General features: G+C 39.8%; 1 protein-coding gene across 3 annotated transcripts in view; it reads right to left on the minus strand.

Annotated features, from left to right (window-relative positions):
* ARHGEF28 (Rho guanine nucleotide exchange factor 28) overlaps window positions 1-22,143 on the minus strand; it is a 259,482-nt gene that overhangs the window by 194,672 nt on the left and 42,667 nt on the right. The gene's annotated exons all lie outside the window — the stretch shown is intronic.

Consider the following 22,143-nt stretch of genomic DNA (forward strand, 5'->3'; position numbering starts at 1 on the left):
AAGTCTAAAGATGGTGACTAAGAACCTGGGGTTGGCCCGTTAGGAGGGAAGTGGTGTTTCTACAACACGGCACACTGAAGCAAACGCAGGCCTTCTAATTACTTTATGTTTTGCCCAAATCAGAGTAATGTAGCTTGCAAGTGAGAACTCTGACTCACATAATAGGAAGAAATGTTTTCACATAAATGATAAGAATGAGTTAACCTCATATTTTAGCATTCACTTTATATAAGGAATGATCTTAGAATTACTGGTAAAAATAATATAATCAGAGATACCACATTATATTTTTTCTATCTAAGCTAAACATTTTGTATCTTGCTGAAGTTGTATTTTCTCAATACTAACATGTTACAAAGATAAATGTTCAGTACAAGTCTCTTACTGCATGAAACTAATCTGTGGCAAAAGAAGTACAGTGTTTACCTTTGGGGGAGGGCAAGAATGAGGAGGGGGCTCAAGGATGTGCTAGAAATGTTCTTTGTCTTGATTTGGCTGATGATGACCTGGGTATATTTTGTAAAAATTTACCACATGAACTCTTAAGATTTGTGTACATGATTGCATGTAAGTTTATCTAAATAAATTATATATACACAGAGACATATAGACATATGGCCCAGAAATTGCATATCATCATATCGATGAGTTAAAAAACACAAAAAATACCCCCAAAATAAACTTCATCTGTACACACTATCTCCCTTGACTTTGGACTTTCCTGGGCATCCTATTCTGATAAAAAAAAAGAAATGACACTGGACACATTTCAATGTCCATTGTATTCTTCAATGTCTCCTAAAGATGGATACGTCCAGTTCTAGTTTCACTTCTCTTCATACCCTCAACCTTTTAAATCTCAGCAGGATTCCAGCCCAGAGAGGTTAAGTCCCACATGTCCCACCTTACTATATCTCAACTCCCAAATCTAGAGACCCACTGCTTTCTTCTTTGAGTCCTGCCCTATGCATTGTTTTCTTATCATGTGGCCCTGATCACTCTCTGGTCCCAGAGATGATGCTTAGCTATGTGTCAGTCACTGGTGCAGGTACTTTACATGGCCCAGTACTACTACTCCCATCACTCAGCCAGGAGAAAGAAGGAAATCCCACCATTTGCAAAAACAAGGATGGACCTTGAGGGCATTATGTAAGGGAAATAAGTTAGAGAGAGAAAGACAAATACTGTATGAATCTCACTTACATGTGAAATCTAACAAAGCCAAACTCATAGAAACAGAGAGTTACTATGGGCTGGGGGATGGCAGAAATGGGGAGATTTAGGTCTAAGGACCAAGTTTCAGCTATAAGATGAATAAATTTGAGGAATCCAGTGAAAGCATGGTGATTATAGTTAATAATATTATATATAAAAGTTGCTAAGAGAGTAGATTTTAAATGTTCTCATCATAAAAGAAGAAATGGTAATTGTATGAGATGATGGAGATATTAGCTAACACTGTGATGGTAATCATTTTGTAATTCATAAATTTATCAAATTAGTACACTGTACAATGTAAACTTACAGTGTTATTTTAAGTCAGTTAAACAATCTATTGAGATTTTAAAATATCTATATAATAAAAGCATCACATCCAGCAATCAGACATTTCCTGAGGGCTCCTGGACTGTGAGAGGGCGCAGGCCGGGCTGAGGGACCCTCCCCTCCCAGGGTATGAATTTCATGCACCAGACCTCTAGTCTATATAATAAAAGCCTAAATAACAATTACGGCGGAACGACCAGAACAACTGGTCGCTGTGATGCGCACTGACCACCAGGGAGAAGACGCTCAACGCAGGAGATGCCCCCTGGTGGTCAGTGCGCTCCCACAGGGGGAGCGCCTCTCAGCCAGAAGCTGGGCTCACGGCTGGCGAGCACAGCAGCAGTGACGGGAGCCTCTCCTGCCTCGTGGCAGCACTGAGGGGCAGCGAGCTGAGTGGTAAGGAGCAGCGAGCGGGCGGGCAGTAAGGAGTGAGGTGTCCCAGACTGCAAGAGGGCACAGGCCAGGCTGAGGGACCCACCCCACCCCCCCAGTGTACGAATTCCATGCACTGGGCCTCTAGTATTTATATAATTACATAACATTATATAAGATATTATTTGAGATCTTAATTTATTGAGATTATTATATCACAATAAAGCTGGAAAATAAATAAATAGTAGAGGTCTATGATACTCGGAATAAATATCAGAATATTTTGACAGGTGAAAGAAGAAACCAAATAGGCCCCAGAGCCAAGGGAAAACACAGGACATAGACTCAGAGTGCGCTAGCGTGGTCCCTCACTCCATGACCCAGGTAAACGCATGCCCTGCCAGGAGATGAAGAAGCACTACCTACACAAGGTGAGTGGGCTAGATGTCTGTTAGAACTTCAGAACTAGCAGGATCTCAATATAGATCTACAAAGACAATGCTCATACCTATGGTCACTGATGAGCTTAAGCAAAGCATGAGCCAGCACTATTGTTCTTTGAAATAAAAAATAAAAACAATATATTTTTTTAAGAAAGAAGCAGGAGGGATAGATGAAATAATGACACAAGGAAAAGGTGAGGCAGCATCATGTCCCTCATAAAATCAGCAAGTTGAACAAAAAGGAAAGTCAAGTAAGAGAATGGCCGGAGAAGGGAAATGACAGTAGAATCATAGAACATCAGAGTTGGAAAATCCTAGAAGTTATCTAGTATGAACCTCTCATTTACAAGTGGTGAGACTGAGATCAGAAAGTTTAAGAGACTATAGTAATGCTAAATAGGACAACGTTTTCAAGGTCTGGACAGTCCTGAATGTTATTTCTTGCTACATGTTAAGATGTAGCATAATATTTTGTAGATGCAGCTGTAAATTGGATGAGCTGACAGGAACTCAACCAGCTGAAAGTAGCCAACTGCAAAGAAGCAATCAATATGTAATTGACCAAACAGTGTACAGGGGTGGGCAAAAGTAGGCTTACTGTGCGATTGTGACATTCTTTTGAGTTAATAAAGCTGTTGTAATAATCATAACTTGCATGTCCTTTTCCATATGAACAACTGTAAGCCTACTTTTGCCCACCCCTGTATATAAACAATGGTTAAGCTTCCCTTGGGGAGGCAGAGCTTTAGATATTAATCCCATCTCCTTTATTTGCTGCAAGTAAATAAAACTATCTTGAGACAAAAAAAAAAACAACACATTTTAACCATTAATTAACCTATCAGACAATGAAAGTTGCAATAGAAACGCCTAGCTACTCAACCAATCGGCAGAACTTGCAGAGGATTAGGGCAGCTGTTCCCACAAGTGCAATAGGCGCTTCATAATTTCTGAATGCAGAAGGTAGATTTCACAGTCTCTCAATTTTTCTCCCAAGTCCATTATTCTAGGATTTTGTTTTACTCCCAGCCTGTACAGAATTACTCATCAACTTCTATCTTCCAGAAACACACATACCTGTTTATACAAAAATGTATGCATTTAATACAGTGTTTGTTTTGTTTGTATTTTGTTTAATTATAAGAGAATTAATGCATTTATTCGGTTAATGGAAAGTCACTACCAGGAGACAATAAAAAATTTACATAAGTTTTTAAAATTTTTATGAATGAAGAAAATTAATAGAAATCTATGAGCATACTGCTCAAGGGTGAGGGATGATTACATTATATTGAACATATAACTCTATTCAAACATATATGATAATAATTTATATCTACATATCTGGGCATTCCTCAATTTCTGCTCAGATTCAGTACTCAAAGATAATTTGTAAGTCTGCTCTTTTGGAACTCCCGAGCCAGCCCACTCTGCCAAGCTCTTCTTCTTATCCTTGGACTGAGATAGGAATGTCTCAGTCAGATGAGAGACAGAACTAATATCCCCACCAACTCAGGATGGACTATGCATAGTCACCCTCTTATTACCAACTACTGCTTCCTTACACACTTTATACATATACGCTATCACCCTTACCTCAAAGATAAGTTACCATCTAGACATACAACCTTCTGAATTTGCCTCTCTGCTCTTATCATAGGCAACTACAAGATGAGATCAGCCAAGGAGGGCCAGGACCTAGAGGGACACTAACTATTAGGTCCAGCTCTGGCCAGGTGCCCAGGTAGGGTAAGGCATGTAATGCTGTACCCCTGGGAGATGAGGTAGGCAGCCACACATTCCCAGGTGAGAGGACCTGGAGTCTATGTAGGTGTCAGACTCAGGTAGAAGAGAAGGCAGCAGGTTTCAGATAACCAGGTCAGGATCCTAACTCCAGCACTCCCAGCTCTACAAAAACCAAGTGTCGCAGCGTCGGGGCTGCCAATCTGAAAACACCCCTATTAAAGGTCCTTCGAGTTAAGGATTAAAATCACACATTATTCATACATTGTAGATAATCATATTTGCTGAATGTAAAGCAGGAGCAGAAAGAGAGGAGAAAGGAGAGGGAGAACATGTGAAGAGGATACCAACCAAGGAAATTGTCTGGGAAGCTGTTTGTCCCCTAGGCATCACCTTGACTTTCTGTAAGAAACCATGTTTTGTCTTATCCAGGGCCTTTATACAAATGTCTCCTCCTCTGAGTGAAAGTCTCACACCAGAATTTTTCTCCAAACTTCTTAGTTGACCTAGAGCTTCCTTACAAGTCATGATTTATAAATTTAAGACTAAATGTCATTTTCCTTTATGTAAGTATCATTTTTTCAGTGTCTACTGAGCCCAGTACCTGAGACTGAGCCCTCAAAAGCAGAGGCAAAGTCTCTGCCCTCACAGCTCACATTCCAGTGAGAAAACAGACTAATAGTGACATATGAACTTCAGTAGAATCTGTTTTAAATGTTGTATGTTTCCCCTTGGTGCATTTAACTTTGACACAGAGAAATTAAAATCACTGTCAATGTTGTTTTGTTAATTTTTTAATAATTATGTTTTTATTGATTTCAGAGAGGAAGAGAGAGGGAGAAAGATAGAAACATCAATAATAAGAGAGAATCATTCGTTGGCTGCCTCCTACATGCTCCTTACTGGGGATAGAGCCCATAACCCTGGCATGTACCCTGAATGGGAATCGAACTGTGACCTTCTGGTTCATAGGTCGACACTCAACCACTGAGCCAAACTGGCCCGGCTGGTTGGTTGATTTTTAATGGCTTTCATTTGAATACTCTACCTTAAAGGCTAAGGACAACAAGATTTCATTGGCTTCCTCTCCAGGCTATTTCTGTCACTCTGACCAAGGAGCCCTTCTGAAGAGAGCCCTTGCTGCCTCAGTCCCACTCAAAGTTTTGATGGCTGCTGGACCTTGCTTCTGCATAAGCATTCTGGGGTTAATAGGTTTTTATCTACCTAAGTTAACCACCACAAAGAGCAGCCATCATGGGAACACCACCCAGAATTCCTGAATCCTGAGTCTACGTAGGCTGTGGACAGTCAAGCACTAGTATGCACTCACACGACTCAGCAATTAGCAATAAGCTAGTTTACTAATGTCATTCCTGTTATCAGAGGTCAACATCTGAGATGACAACATGGTCTATAAAAACATATTCTTCAAACATCTAAAAGTGTCCAGGAAATCACAATCCCAGGAAACTCTGGCCAGAAACTGGATTTCCCCGAGCACACACCAGGCACACTAAAACTTGGCTTCCTTTCATGGGCTGCCCTTCATCCTTCTTCCTTTCTCTTCCCCAAAATCAACACAAAATCAAATGGCCAACTCTTCTTTCAAAGGCACGCATACTCAAGATGATTCACAGAGAGGTTAATCTAGCTAGAACAGTGGCCACCAGGTGGTTTTCATTCATAGAAAAATTGGGAAGGGTGATGCTGATCACAGTGCTTGTGACTGTTAGTCTAACCAGTAAACATTTCCTGAGTGCTTATTCTGTGCCAGATGCTGCTCAATGCTCACCTGAAATGTCATACATTTAACCCAAAAGTGGAAGGAGAGAGATATTAGGCAGGAAATGTGAAATTGGTTAATGGAGAAGGTGGGAGCACTGGTTGAGTGAAGGCTGATAATTGAGCCAAAACAGACTGAGGAGTAGTATATCTTTAAAGATTTTTAGTTTGTTTGTTTTAATAAGCCTGAGTCAATGGTTGCTTATATTGGTTGCTTCTGTCCCCATTTGTCAATGGCTTTCAATAGATAGAAGATACTCCACCTCTATTTTACATGGTTTATGAAGACAAAGCAATTCATAGGGTTAAATGCCACCTAAGCAAAGAGGTCACAAGCCACAAGTAGAAGCATTCAGTTCTAAAATGTCTAAGTGCCCAGTCCCCAAACATGAAATCCTTCAACACACCCATGAAAGTGTTTTACCTATTCTACCCAAATTGTGTTTGTGAACCTCCTATCCCCTCTGCCCTGCCTCTATCGAATATTAGCAAATGGTGAAGAAACCACAATACACCAGGATGAGGTCCCAGTGAACCAGATTATGCTGATTTGGCTAATCTGAAAGTTCTTCTGCCAGATGTGGTGACACTGTGGTGGTCACTGAACCTGCTGGCCAGTCACAAATCCCAACCCGAGCAATTAAACAGCTTGCGGTGGGTTGAAAGATGGTTATCCTGAGGACACTAATGAGCAGTCTTCATTTTGGGGTATCAAAGCCTAATATTACACTTATTGAGTATGTCAAACAGAAACAAAGAAAAACTCATAGAAAAAAAGGTAATCAAAGTATCTCATGCAACCAGTCTCCTATCTAATTCAGGCCAAAAAATCAATAAGTTAAAATTCTTTAAAAATACTGATCATACAAAATGTTGACAAGGATGCAAAGAATTTAGATCTTTCATACATTGTTGGTGTGGACACAACTCTGGAAATTAGTTTGTCGGTTCCTTTAAAAACTAAACATACACTTTCCATACAACCTAACAATTGCATCCCTGGACATTTATCCCATAAAAAAATTAAAATTATGTCCACACAAAAACCTATATACCTGTTAATAGCAGCTTTATTTACAATAGCGAGCACCTGAAAGCAATCAAAATGTCCTACAATAGGTGAATGGTTCAAGTGTGGTAGATCCATACTATGGGATACTACTCATCAACGAGGATGGACAAGCTGCTGCTGCACACAACTTGGATGGATCTTCAGGACATTATGCTGAGTGAAAAAAGCCATCCTCAGAAGATCACATGCTTTGTGACTTCATTACAAAACATTTCTGAAGTGACAAAATTATAGAAGTGGAGAAGAGACTAGTGATTGCCAGGGGTTAGGGATGGGAGAGAGGAAGTTGCATATATGAATATGCCATCGTTTATCTACTCATTGGTGGAAGCTGAAGTTGCTTTCAACTCTCTGCCATCAAAAATGCTTCAAAAATTATTCTGTGTACCCATTCTGTAATCAAAGCCTACACACAATTTGATGGCTGATTATCCTTCCCAGTCCTCCCAGCTTCCACTGAAAGCACAATGGCAGTTACCCACAGAAATTCCACTGGCAACTTGTCATCTATCAACTTACACTCACCACAATTTGGCCTATTTTCTTCCCCGTTTTGCCTGGGGGAAAGCTTACAATTAAATTCAGTTAGTAGTTTTGACACAATATCATCTATTTTCATATTTAATTCTCTCCCACCCAAGTATAAATACCTTTTCAAAATTCAAGAATACACAAGGAGGTATAGGCTTCTCCCAATTCAAATGAATCTAGTATATAAAAATCTGAGTGCAAACATTTTAGTGTGATTAGCAAAAATGTTTGCCATTGAGTTTTATTAAAGAGGGCACTCTCCTGCTAAACTATAATTTCATTCATATGTAACGTTTCCAAAACATTAATGAAAAATAGGTGTAAAGAGCCATAAAAGTCACAATTCAAAATAAAAGCAGACAACTACATTATTATGAAAGCTAATCTCAGACCCCCAAAAAGTCATTCAGCTCATACTTGATTCACTAATCCTTGCGATATTTTTATATTATGATTTATGCAAAATGTTTTCAGTGCCTTACTAAAATATGCAGTACCCCATTTATATTACATTTTATGAGTTTAAATGGAAAAATGTGTGATTCCTGTTTGACCTACAAATATTCTTAATCTAATTTATGGGTAGCCAAGGACATTTAAATGGATTAATGCTTTAATGATGCAACTTTTATTAAATAATCTGCTAAAAATAAATGCTTCAGTGATCATTTTATTTTTTCTGTGGATTTGTAATCTGTTCTCAAAGGAATACAAGATGCTATGTTTCTTCTTTCTAGAAAGCCACTTTCAATAACTAAGACCATATTCTAAGCTTTTTTTAATTGATTTGAGAGAGATAGAGGAAGGGAGGGTGGGGAGGGAGAGGGAGAGAGACATCGATTTGTTGTTCTATGTAGTTATGCATTTATTGGTTGTTTCTTGTATGTGCTCTAACTGGGGATCAAATTTGCAACCTTAGGGTATCAGGACGACATTCTAACCAACTGAGCTACCCAGCCAGGGCCACTAAAGCCATATTCTAAACAATAAACAATTATGTCGATGTTTAAATGCATTATTACATGTTCGTAACCTACATTTTCAAGTTCTCTATCATGCTCACCACTTCCCACACTCCTGATCACCCATAGAAACCAGCTCTCGTCTATATGCTGCTCCACATCCTGGTCATTTCAAATTCCAAGTTGGCACAAAAGTCTTTGGGAATTTTACAGAAGATAAACTTACTCTTTAACATGGTCTACATCAGCAACTGTTCCTAAATTGCTTTGAGTTTTCTCCCTAAATCTCTCTCTCTCTCTCTCTCTCTCTCTCTCTCTCTCTCTCTCTACTGGATCCACTTCCCTTCCTATTGGTGTGTGTGAGGGAATTTTCAGGATCTGGCTAAGAGGAAGCTGAATTGGGAATACTTTTCATATTTATGGAATTTGTCAGCTTCTTAAAATTTTGTAATTTCTCATTATACTCACTTTTGATCTAATTTTGTATTTATAGTTTTGTATTCCTTTCCTGAAAAGGAATCCTTCAAATTGCATAAGTTGCAGGCCCCACAAAACCTCCATCTGTCCCTGCCTGTACAACTCACTTAGTACTTGGCACATAAAATTTGTCATGTGAATGAATCCATGCACGAATGCACTCATGGGAAGTCACCTAACATCTCTAAGTTCACTTCCTCTGCAAACTAGTAGTGTGATTCTAATGAAATAGTTAAAGTCTAAGAACATTTTGTAGAGCACAACAAGGTGCTCTAAACAGGTAGCAAAAATATTCCACCCCCCCCCCCAAAGACATGGAGCATAGCAACTATGAGAATTAGGAGATACTAGTAAATAATGCCAAAGGGGAGTTCATGTGATATGGGTCATAGATCATCTTTCCTGAGTTAAGGGACTCTTCAAGTATCTTCTATTAGAGAAGGTAAGCTTTTCACTCCCTACTATTTATCAGAACATTTTCATTGTTAAATTCTAATTCTCAGGTAGGAACTTCCTTAATTTTTATTGCATAATTTTGACATCTTCCATATAGTACCTTCAAAGGTTAGTTAAGATTTAAACTCTAGAACATATTCCCCTGAAACCTCCCAATTTCCTGACTTTTGTGATGATAGCCACCTCCTGCTTGGCCATCCCCCAGACTCTGTGCACCCTTAGTGCACCAAAAGCCAACATGACTGTGCCCATCCCAAAATTAGGGATAGTTACATACCTGCTGGGAAAACGTACACAATAGGAGAGAAATGAGCAAACAATAAAACTAAACTGTGCTCCAGGTTGAACCTGGAACTGTTTATTGAATGGAACTAAATAGAACCGTGTATTCATTCAACAAGTATTCACTGAGCATGGTGCTGAACTGGCACTGAAAAGTCAATGGACAGAAAAAAAATTAAATCTCTGCTGTCATGGTATTGACAAGATTAACAGATGAGACATTAAATAAAACCCCCTCAAATAAAAGTAGAGTGCCTAGAGGACCTTGAGAGGAAAGAAGTGTGACATTTATGAAGAAGTGAGAGGAGGAGGGTATGGCTAGAGCTTATGATGCAAGGAGTTTATACAATGTCACAGGTGTGCCCAAGCATCTTTATCATCAAACATTTTGTCAATAGGGCCCTCCTTCACAATGACCACAGCCATTATCTGGAGTGCTCTTATGAAGGGTCAGAGAGCAAGCTTGCCTCCCAGTCAATGATTCTGCAGAAATTCAATCAGCAAACATCTACTGAAAGTCTACAGTGCACTGAATATTACACTAGGTATTTTTTAAATATACTTTTAGTGATTTTAGAGAGGAAAGGAGAGGGAGGGAGAGATAGAAACATCAATGATGAGAGAGAACCACTGATTGGCTGCCTCCTGCACGCCCCCTACTAGGGATGGAGCCTAGTGCAATGCAGGTATATGCTATGACCAGGAATCCAACCATGACTTCCTGGTTCATAAATTGATGCTCAACCACTGAGCCACACCGGCTGGCTACACTAGGTATTTTGATATAACAAAGGATAACACTCGGTGTCCGTGGGACTGTTATAGTATAAATGAGAGCACCCTGGACTGATCTGTGGTTCAAATCCAAGTTCCAACGTAATTCACCTGAATGGCCAATCTCACTGTGCTAATCACAGTTCCTGGCCCAAATAGATAAATGCTGATAAAGGAATACCAACCCAATTCTTTGAACCTCAATTTTATTATCTATAAATGGAGGCTAATTCCTACCTCACAGCATTTCTGTAAAACATTAAATGAGAAATCATTAAAGAGTACACTATACTGTACGTGTTTAGCATATGACAGATTTATTAGAAATGTTTCATGTTCAAGCTATTTCATTGGACCCAGGTGTTTACTTTGCTCCAAATGGTTTTGTCCTACTAAAATGTGAATGTTGGTATTACTAAATGGCATTTTAATTTTTAAATTATAATCCATTTTTTAAAGCAGGAAGCTGTTACCCTCTTTGAATTACCCTTGGCTTTGGAAAGCCCAGCCCTTCAGCCCACAGGCTATTCCCAAGACACAATGGGGTAGAACTACATCCTGATTGTTGCTAAGCAGATTTCAAAATGATGAACTAGCCCATAAAGTGAAATCAAGCCTTAGAAAATTGCCAAGGAAATACCAAATGCACAGCTTTCCAGTGTCATAAACTAGATACAACCTGGTGTCCCATTCCTACCTTAGCAACAGTCCTGATTATGGAATTAGAGCATCTTGGGGAAAGTCCCGCAGATAAGAGAAGAAAGCCTACTAATGTAGAGAGATGAAATGGCTAAAAAACAAGAGATGAATGTAGGGGGACAACCAATATTGAACGGGGAGAATAAAGTGTTTCCAAAATCTGAGAATATGGCAACTCTGAGGATGCTAAAGGCAGAAATCCAAAGATAAATTAGGATACTGGCAGAGGAGAGAAAAGAGACAGCCATGTCTGTCAACACATCTTGATGACTGATCAACTACAGAGAATAAAGAAATGGAGCAATTATGAAAACACATATCCAAAGCTGGGTTGCCTGGGAGAATGGTGGTATGGTAACCAGCATCAGGAAGTTAGAAAAGGGGTTGCTTTAGAAGAGAACTTTTTTTTTAATTTAACAGTCTGGACTTAAAGCTAAGGCTGGATAATTGAATAGAAAGCAAACAGACCAGCTGGAAACCGAAGATGCCGCATGGGCAGAGGTCAGGAGGCAAGCCTTCAAGGAGGAGCCATGGTTGAAACAAGGGAGAGATGAGCTCACCTAGAAAGAGGAGAAAGGATTGGACCCTGGGGAACACCCACGTACGCAGAGAAGAAAGCTCAATAGACAAAGAAAGAACTCGAAGAGAACCAGCAGAGTTGGAGGACACCAAAAGTACATTTTAAAATAATAAATCAGATCAGACAGCTTCCCCACTAGACTCTCACCAATTTCTCAGTTCATTACCTTGGCCACCAAAGCTTTCCATGATCTAGCTTTGCCCACCTCTGGGACCTGTCTCCTCTCTCATGATGCGCTGGCCACATTGGCCTTTTGCTGCCCCTCAAATACATTAAGTTTATTCCTACTTTAGGGCCTTTGTTTCTTATCCTTCTTCTAGAAGGCTCTCCAGGGATCCTGACTCCCACCCTATAGAATTACTCTCTCCCACACATTCTCTACCATATCACACTGTTGTACTGTCCTAAAACATACCACTATCTGAAGTCCTTCTGTTTTTATTTATGTACCTACTTTATTGTCCATCTCTCCACTCTCAAGTGGGTTCTGGGAGAATGGGGTCCTAGAACCTTGTCTGTTTCCATCTTGGCTATATCCTTAGTGCTTGGAATAGTACAATGCAACTAAAGGACTTAAGGAAAAGACACCTTGGATTGACCAAGAGCAAAATAAGTGACGCAACCTTCATGAAATCAGTTTTGGTAAATAGAACAAGGTAAAGCCAGACTGCATTAAATTATAGAAAAGAAAAGGAGGCAGGAATTAGAAACAAATTATTCAGCACACACACACACAGAGCCTTGGGGGTGAGCAGAAGAAATTGTTGATAATGCATCACTATATATCACACCTTTCATGAAAGCTGCCTTTGCAGAATTCTATATAATGAAACCCTAATATGCAAATTGATCGAACAGCAGAACGAACGGTCGCTATAACTCACACTGACCACCAGGGGGCAAACATTCAACACAGGAGCTGCCCCCTGGTGGTCAGTGTGCTCCCACAGGGGGGAGCGCTGCTCAGCCAGAAGCCAAGCTCACAGCTGGTAAGTGCAGCAGCGGTGGTGGGAGGCTCTCCCACCTCTGCTGCAGGCAGGCGGTAAGGAGCGAGGGGTCCTGGACTGCAAGAGCCCTGGACTGCAAGAGGGATGTCTGACTGCCCGCTTAGGCCTGATCCCCCTGGGCGGACAGGCGGACATCTCCCAATGGGTCCCAGACTGCAAATGCAAGGGCGCAGGCTGGGCTGAGGGACCCTCCCTTCCCCCCACCCAAGTGCACGAATCTAGTGCACCAGGCCTCTAGTGTGTAAATAAAACATTTTCACTGGATCACATCTTATTTCTTCTACAGCTCTCCCAGACAAAAATCTGACCTATACCCACCATGCCTAAAATTCTTGCTTAAGATGGTAATAATTTTTTTTAACTCAAATAGAACAAATGTCAGTTACTTCAAGTTCTGTGTTTAAAAAAAATACAGGATTACATATTACCCAAAACTGTGGGACTGTCACTGAAATCTGGGAAGTGAGACAATAAGACATTAAGAACACTTGGTACTTATATACCCACAGCCCCCCGGCACAAAGGAATTCCTTCAAAGATGGGTGCTGGGCTCATGCTGCCTGCGGTTTCCTGTAGCTGTACATTTTCCCTTCAGGCCTTTTGTCAGAAGTCTATGGTCTCATTGGTAACTGTAGAAGGGGACACTATAAAGTGCCATTGTGTTGAGAGGAAGAGGTACAGTTTCTTTAAGAATCTGGACAGGGTTGAAGTCAATGGAGGATTTATATAACATCTCTAAGTCAGAGGTTTTGTTCAAGTCTGAGAAGTGGTTTTTCCCCTCTGTTCCTGCCAGAACCATCAAGCAATCTCTGGCAGCAGCGAAGGAGCTCAGACTTCCCAGGAGCTGACATCTGGTGGCTGCTGACCAAGCAGCGTGAAGGAGCTCCCATGGTTCTCCTGCTCTATGGCTAGAACATGCCATGTTTTGGGGTTCATTTCCCCCCTCAACAGAAAAACAGGAGAAAGGCAAAAAGGTAAAAGCAAAACCAGGCAGAGACAGTAGAAAAGGGTCAAGTTAAGTGAGCAGAAAGCAAGAGCCACCAAGAAGAGCCAACTTCAGCCAGCCCAGCTTGAACAATGGAAACCACCCAACAGGTGGCAATTAGTTGAGTTGCACAGGCTGCTGTTTTTAAGTTGAGACACAGGTAATGTTAATATAATACACTGAAAACAAATTTGCACAAAGTAAACTTGTGATCTACAAGTTTATTTCAGGCAAAAGCCCCTCCTGATTCCATTCTCAAAACCAGAATTATCTACATGTAATTAAACAACAACAAAAAACCTTTACCCACACCCTCTAACACCTGAGTTAATGAAATTTCCACTAACTTGAGCTGGAGAACTTGATGGGGCAAATGACCATCAAGTCATTGGGCCCAGAATTTTGGTGAGCAGATGAGCTTTAGAGGATCAGGGCTTGCTCAGACTTAGTTACAGGCAGCATCCTCTACCAGGACAAATAATGTGAGACAAATCAGAGACTTTAAGGTCCAGGATGGCAGCATTCTTCATGTTGAAAAGCTCAGGGGACAGTGCAGGGCAGGAAAGGACAAAATGACACCCTGAGTACCTGGCCAATGGGGAAATTAACCAGGTACTCAAGGGTGTTGTGGTGCCAGCACAATGGGGAAAGTCATTCTTATTAACCAGTGAAGGTGGGGAAACCCCAGGCTCATTGTGCGATCTACTACTCACTTTCTGCACACAAAAAATAAAAAATCTATATATATATATATATATAAAAGGCTAAGTGACGGACTGTACGTTCATCCAACCATCCGACCGACTGACCAGCTGGTACATATGACGTGCACTGGCAATTTAAAAATAAACTTTGATTCACGCATGTGTGATACATATAAAGCTCTCGCTGGCACCAATCACACAAGTGTGTTTCGATCTGTCATTGTCGATCGTGAATTTGATTGACACTTCTATTATAGAGAAAGGGCAAATAGCAATATTAAAATATTCCTTTAATTAACTTCCTTTCAATGTGCACGAATCCATGCACTGGGCTACTAGTAAATAATAAACGTATGGCTTCTAACACAGCATTTAAAAATCCTGAGTGTCAAACCAGCTGAGTTAACTTGATCAAATAAGTCACTGCTTCTAGAAACCTTCATTTCCACATCTGCAAAGGTCTGAAGGTGTGATCGCGTACTAACACGCTGAGCTGATGGTCAAGAGTGGCCGTCACAGGGGCCCATCAGGGAAGCACAGCCACAGCAGAGAAGGGCAGCAGCTGGAGGACAGGATTTCCTTCAACAGGAACCAGAAGCCGGAGAGATTTGCAGGAATCAGGAAGGAGGCGTCTGCCAGGTGAATGCAGAACAAAGCCACCAAGTCACTTACCGCCTCAATAGGAAGCTGCCTCTCTGGGCTAGGAAACCGGGTGGGAACCTGTCCTCGGGGCCTCCCCCCAGAAGGCTGGGACCAAGAGGCGTGCACTTGGCCAAGGATTCAAGAAAACCACACCAAGCCCCAGAAATAGAAGAGGTTGAATGGGAGAGTTTAGCGCAGCTACTGAAAGTGCTAATCGGATCCCTAAACATCAGATTGAACCTTCAATTCATATACACAATGAGCCCAGCAGCAACCAATATTCTTGGGACCAAACAGCAGGAGACTGTGACTCAGAATAAAAGAATAATATAAACATAAAATGTTCAGGGAATCGGGAAACAGCTCAGATCCAGCTGGCAACAAGCGACTGAAGTGAAAACTCCTCTGCCCAAATGGTTACACAATTTGCAGTTTCCAGAGAAAGAAATGATCATACTCTTCTCAGGCAGTTGCTACAATTAACACCCCTGAAGGGTGGAAGAGAGCGAGGGCCCACACGCAAGGGTTCACAGACACACCCTCTGCAGATGTTATAAAATCTCCATGGATTAAGTGCTTATAGTAACCAGAATTTGGGAAACAGCAGAAATGAAGCACCATGGAGGGCGGGGAGAGGTTAAATAAAGCAAGATACCTTTTTTGGAACTTTTATGAAGTTAATAACACAAAATTTAAAAAGCTACCTTTCTTTGCACAATGAAAATGAGAACACAGCCCCCAATTTCATAATTACCAGGGGTTTTATGTTTTTGTTTTGTTCTTTTATCTTTACCTGAGGAAGAGGGGGAGGGGTGAGAGAGAGAGAGAGAGAGAGAGAGAGAGAAACATTGATGTGAGAAACAGTTATCGGATGCTTCCCACTACCTCCTGCACCAGCCCCGACCAAGGATAGAACCAGAAACCTAGGTATGTGCCCTGACCAGGAATCAAACCCCCAGCCTTTTGGTTTGCATGACAACGCTCCAACCAACAGAGACACCTGGCCAGGGCCATAATTACCAGTCATTAAAGCTAAAGCACTAGATATCAAATATTTCTAATAACCCTGAATAAAATGTGAACTGTGACATCTAATTTGCAAAGCAATCCATTAAAATTTGAAATGTGTACACCCTTCATCCAGCAATTCCATTCCTGGGAATCTACTTCACCAAGACAAAAGTATTAATACATAAGGACACATGAACAAGGACATGGACAAGGGTGTCTAGTGAATAACTGTTCATGGTTGCCAAGGACCGAAACACAGTGATTACCTATCCATAGAGAAGTGGCTAGATCCACACCCATTCATTTAAAACAAGGGTGGGGAATCTTTTTTGTGCCAAAGGCCATTTGGATATTTATAACATCATTCAAGGGCCATACAAAATTATCAACTTAAAAATTAGCCTGCTATATTTGGTCAAACATTTAATTAACTTACCCCTAATGCCTTGGCAGGTCCAGACCAAATGGTGGGCTAGATGTTCCCCACCCCTGATTAAAAGAGTAAATTTGAACTATACCTGATGATGGAGAAATTTCTACAAATTACTGTTGAGTTGGAAAAAATAGAGAAGTCTACAAAATATGATCCAGATTTTTTTTATTGTATTAATGATTGTATCTGTATTATGTATGTATATGTTATATACATATACATACATAATACATACATAAAGGGCAGAAAAAGGGCTGGAGGACAGAAAGTGAAGTAGTAAATGTAAATGTGGGGGTAGGGAAGCATTAATGAGATCTGCCCAAGATAATAAAAACAGCTTTTACATGTTTCCTTTTATGGAACCCCGTGTGTGTGTGTGTGTGTGTGTGTGTGTGTGTGTACGCGCGCGTGCACGCACGCGCGCACACACATAAGGAAAGTTCTTTCAAACATAAAATTTCAGGTGATCTTTACTTTCTTCTTAATAATTTTATGTATTTTTAATAATGAGTATTATTAAAATAATCATTTAACATAAAACTATTCCAATTGACAAAAAAGGGTGGAAAAGCCTTTGAAATCAACAATTTCCCAAGAAAGAGCTCTTCTGTTTTAGTTACAACAGTTCTGAACTGATCTTTTGGGAAGATTATTGCTAATTACACTTTATATAAAATTAAAATATAATGTGAAAAGGAGTGAATAATAAACATATAACATTATTTGTTTTATAACCTTCCTTAACAAAAACTTAAAGAAAAGTCAATTTTAAAAGTAACCAAAAAAACATTCACCAGCAGAAACACACAATTTAGCTTGTGAATGCAAAATCTCTTCCTCTTTCAAAATTCAATCAAATACCCAGTCAGCGAAAATCTCTCCTTTCAAGCTCTACTTGCATCATTTCCTATCTCTTTTTATGTGCAAACTAGAAAATGACAACTATAAGACTAAAAGCAACAAACTAAAACAAACAAAATAAAAATAACAAATAGGACTTTCAAACTCGCAAGTGATGTCCATGAGTTTTATGCTATAAACATCGTAGGTCAGTTATACCAACGTACCCATCCCCAGGCTTCCACTCTTCTCATCAGCTTCATCACTACAACTCTTTCCTAGCTTAAGTCACCATTCAATCTAAAGATTAAGCCTAGATCTCAACCTAGACTGTACCTTTTTAAAATATGTTTTTACTGATTACAGAGAGAGAAAAGGAAAGAGAGAAACATAAATGATGAGAGAGAATCATTGATCGGCTGCCTCCTGCACATCCCTACTGGGGATTGAGCCCACAACCCGGGCATGTGCCCTGACTGGGACTTGAACAGTGACCTCTTGGTTCATAGATAGACACTCAACCACTGAGCTATGCCAGTCAGGCAAAGACTGTATCTATTCTATTGGGGAAAAAATAGCTTGGGCCTCCAGAACTACTCCCTTTTGCCCCTTTAAGTACAGATGCAGAAAGCTGCTCAGAGGCTGAAAATTGGATGTGCAGCGTTCACATCCCTAAGATTTGCAGATCGATACTATAAAACTCCTGGCTACCAGTCTTTTCAATCCCTGCTTCTTCTCTAATTTATCAGAGTGCAGTATTTCTCTTTTCCGGCAATAGCAACGCAGTGGATCATCATAGTTCATTTTCAAAGTTTGAGTGAGTCTGGGGCTGAGTTCAGGAATGTCCCTGCATCCCCAATACTAAGATAGAGTCTCTTTCTTGAAGACAAGCAAACAAAAATATTTGCCAAAAAAGGTGAGGGGGAAAAAATGTTTGCCATAAAAAGCCAAAAAATTAAACAAAATATCACCGATAGGACCCACCTGAATGAGGTGCTCTTTTTGAAGGGAAGATAGAAGTTGGGGAATAATTTCTAACAACTTTTTTTTACTTCATGACCACTGTTCCATTTATGTGATCTAATCCTCCTTGAGATAAATCTTGTAGTTTATATTTTTAAAGCCTATCTTACTGAGACTTTTCCAATTCATTAGCATACAATTATTATGCTTAGTAGTTTTGTAATTTTAAGATATCATCTCAATGTTATAACTCTTTACAATTTCTAGTTTTGTTTGGGTCCTACCTAAATTATGTTCTTACCAGTGTTATGTTAATTTGTTTTTACAAAAGAACCCGTTAAAACAACGAAATAGGATTGGTAGAAGTACTTGAAAGCATCAAAATTAAGAGATCCAATGTCAAATAAGAAAACACATCATCTAAATAAATGCAAAAGAATCTTTGATAAAATTCTACACAAATATAGATAAAATTCTGGAAGAAAGAAATAAAAGTCAATAATGCTTACCATCGATGACAGGGTTAAACATAGTTTTAATTTCTTCTTTTTGCTTTTTTTAAATAAAATATAGTATGAATTTTTAAATAGTAAGGATTTATAAACCAGATTATAGTAATCTGGGAGAAACTAGACGTGCATATTTATCCAACCTCTGAAGGCTGCGGGCAGACAGGAGGCTTACATCAAGATACAGGAACCAGTTGCTGCACAGCCTTTGTGTCTGCTCTGTTTACATATTACTTATTCAACAGAATTTGATTTAAGACTTGTTTTCATTATAGTATAACCCTCACTGACCTCCTTACTGATGAGGCCAAATGGTCAGATTGGCTTAGGTCAATCTGTAATAATATTGACATAAAATGTTAAGTGAAAAAAATCAGGTTACAACCTATATATATATAATTAGGGTCAGTTATGTACATATAAAATATACATCATTAATATAAGATGCCATCAGTTATAATATGCATTTTATACGCCACTAGAAGAAAAACTGCCCATTTTTTTATGTTAGAATTTTGTTTTAACTTATACAGATTTCATCATGTACCATGCTGCTGGTTCCATGTCTTTGTATATACACAGTAACTTTGCCTTTTAATACCAAACCATGGTGAAGTCATTTTGAAAGCAATTAATTCATGTTGTGCCAGCAAAGTGCATAACTATTCTGAAGTGAGAACAATATAAACCATGTGACCAAGGTCACACATGCTTAGGTAATAACAGCTACATCATGACTTCTGCCAGGATGCACAATGTAGGAGCATCTCAATTTCACAGATATGAAAATAAGAAAAAAAAAACGTGCCTTAGAATTAATAAAATGTATTAATGTGTGTGTTTTTGTTTGTTTGTTTTTTAAATATATTTTTATTGATTTCAGAAAGGAAGGGAGAGGGAGAGAGAGAAAGACAGAAACATCAATGATGAGATTGAATCATTGATAGGCTGCTTCCTGCATGCCCCTTACTAGGGATCGAGTCTGAAACCTGGGCATGTGCCCTGACCAGGATGGAACCCAGACCTCCTGGTTCATATGGTCGACGCTTAACCACTGAGCCAGCCTGGCCAGACTGGTTGGTTGATTTTTAATGGCTGTCATTTGAATAGTCTACCTTAAAGGCTAAGGACAACAAGATTTCATCGGCTTCCTCTCCAGGCTATTTCTGTCACTCTGACCAAGGAGCCCTTCTGAAGAGAGCCCTCAGTCCCACTTACGAGTTTTGATGGCTGCTGGACCTTCTCTGTGCATAAGCATTCTGGGGGTAATAGGTTTTTATCTACCTAAGTTCACCACCACAAAGAGCAGCCATCATGGGAACACCACCCCGCATTCTGGAAACCTGGGTCTACACAGGCTGTGGACAGCCAGGCACTGGTATGCACTCACATGCCTCAGTAATCTTCTACATATCTAAAAGGCTAAGTGACCATCCAACTGTCCATCCGACCATCCAACCGACCAACCGGCCAGTACATACAACGCATACTGGCAATTTAAAAGTAAATGTTGACTTGTGCATGGGCGATACATATAAAGGTCTCACTGGCACCAATCGCACGCATGTGTTTTGATCTGTCATTGTCGATCATGAATTTGGTTGACACTTCTATTATAGAGAAAGGGCGAATAACGATATTAAAATATATCTTCTAATTAATTTCCCTTCAATATGCATGAATCCGTGCACCAGGCCACTAGTTAGCTATAAGCCAGTTTACTTGCTGCCTATATCATTCCTGGGGATCAAGCCCACAACCCAGGCATGTGCCCTTGATCAGAATTGAACTCAGGACCCTACAGTCCATAGGCCAATGCTCTATCCACTGAGCCAAACCAGCTAGGGCAATAAAATATATTAATATTTTAACATAACATTATTTATAGGGGGTGAGATTATGAGTGACTTATTTTCTTAACACTTTGTTATTTTTCATTTTATTCTAATTAGTATATATTATATGACAGTTAGGGAAAAAAATGTTTGTTTGGTCTGTTTAACTCTCTTCTCTCCTTAGGCAATGTTAACTGACTCTTCCCTAGTCTGGTCATAATCTGTAGGTCTAAGTTCAATATAGCTACACCAGTATGTTGACCAACCACAAGGTTTTCTACCAGGATTAGGTTTGTGGATTTATTTGGTTTGAGGTAGGGAAGCAGGATGGAATGAATACAACTGAGGAGGAAGAAGGTACAAAATAAATAATTAAATTAAATAAAACTTGGGATACTTTTACAATTTAGCATTGGAGCAGTCTTTTTTTTAATCTTTAATTATGGCTGGGCCAAGCCTAACAGTCTATAGACACATTTTATGACCTGCAAATTACAACCTAAAGAGAATACTATAGACTACTGGGTAACCCAGGAGGGGGGTGGGTATTATTTTGGCATCCATTTATTTGATCATTTAGAGCAGGCGTCCTCAAAGTATATAGCCCGCGGGCCACATGCGGGTGTTTTTGCCGTTTTGTTTTTTTACTTCAAAATAAGATATGTGCAGTGTGCATAGGAATTTGTTCATAGTTTTTTTTAAACTATAGTCCGGCCCTCCAACGGTCTGAGGGACAGTGAACTGGCCCCCTGTTTAAAAAGTTTGAGGACCCCTGGGGAGTTTCTTCAGAGAATACAGTGGGATACATGTAAGAAGAGTGGGGAAGGATTGAGAGAGAGGGATACTTGGGTAGTAAAGTATGGCATGAGGAAGTAGATTAATATATTTTAATTGACTGAGGATTCTTATTAAACTTGTTCCAATTCCTTGATATTGTTCTATTAAGGATTAATCTGAACTGAGATCAGATCCTTTATGCTAGATCTTGTACTCTTGCTGTATTCCATGAGAGGATAACTCAAAGGCCACCTGAAAAAGCAGCCCTCCTGCACACATCCATACTCACACCCCCATCAACACAGGTTCCAAGAAAAGAGGTTTTGTCTGAAAAAGGAAGATGGGAAGAGGAAACCATCTGCCATTTTGTAAGACGAGACAATCACATCACTTCCCTGTTACACCCAGTATCTGTTCTCAACAACAGAATCCTCCCTCAACCCAGAAGGCACCTTGACCAGGAATCTCACTGGGCAACTCTGTCACCCAATCCCCCACTTAATAATCTATGTATATATCCCAACACTTTTCCTTTGAATTTCTATTTCATGCTTTTAACTAACACAATTATCACTGAACATTTCCCCCAAAAAGACACACACAGAACACGTTCTTGGCTATTATCAGGATATTATCATAAAACAATATGTTCAAAAATCATCTATATGAATGAATTGAGTATTTTTTAGTCCAGAACTAATACAGTTTTTAAAAAGTTA

This window comes from Cnephaeus nilssonii (genome assembly GCF_951640355.1).
Source record: "Cnephaeus nilssonii genome assembly, chromosome: 2".
Classification (NCBI taxonomy): Eukaryota; Metazoa; Chordata; class Mammalia; order Chiroptera; family Vespertilionidae; genus Cnephaeus; species Cnephaeus nilssonii.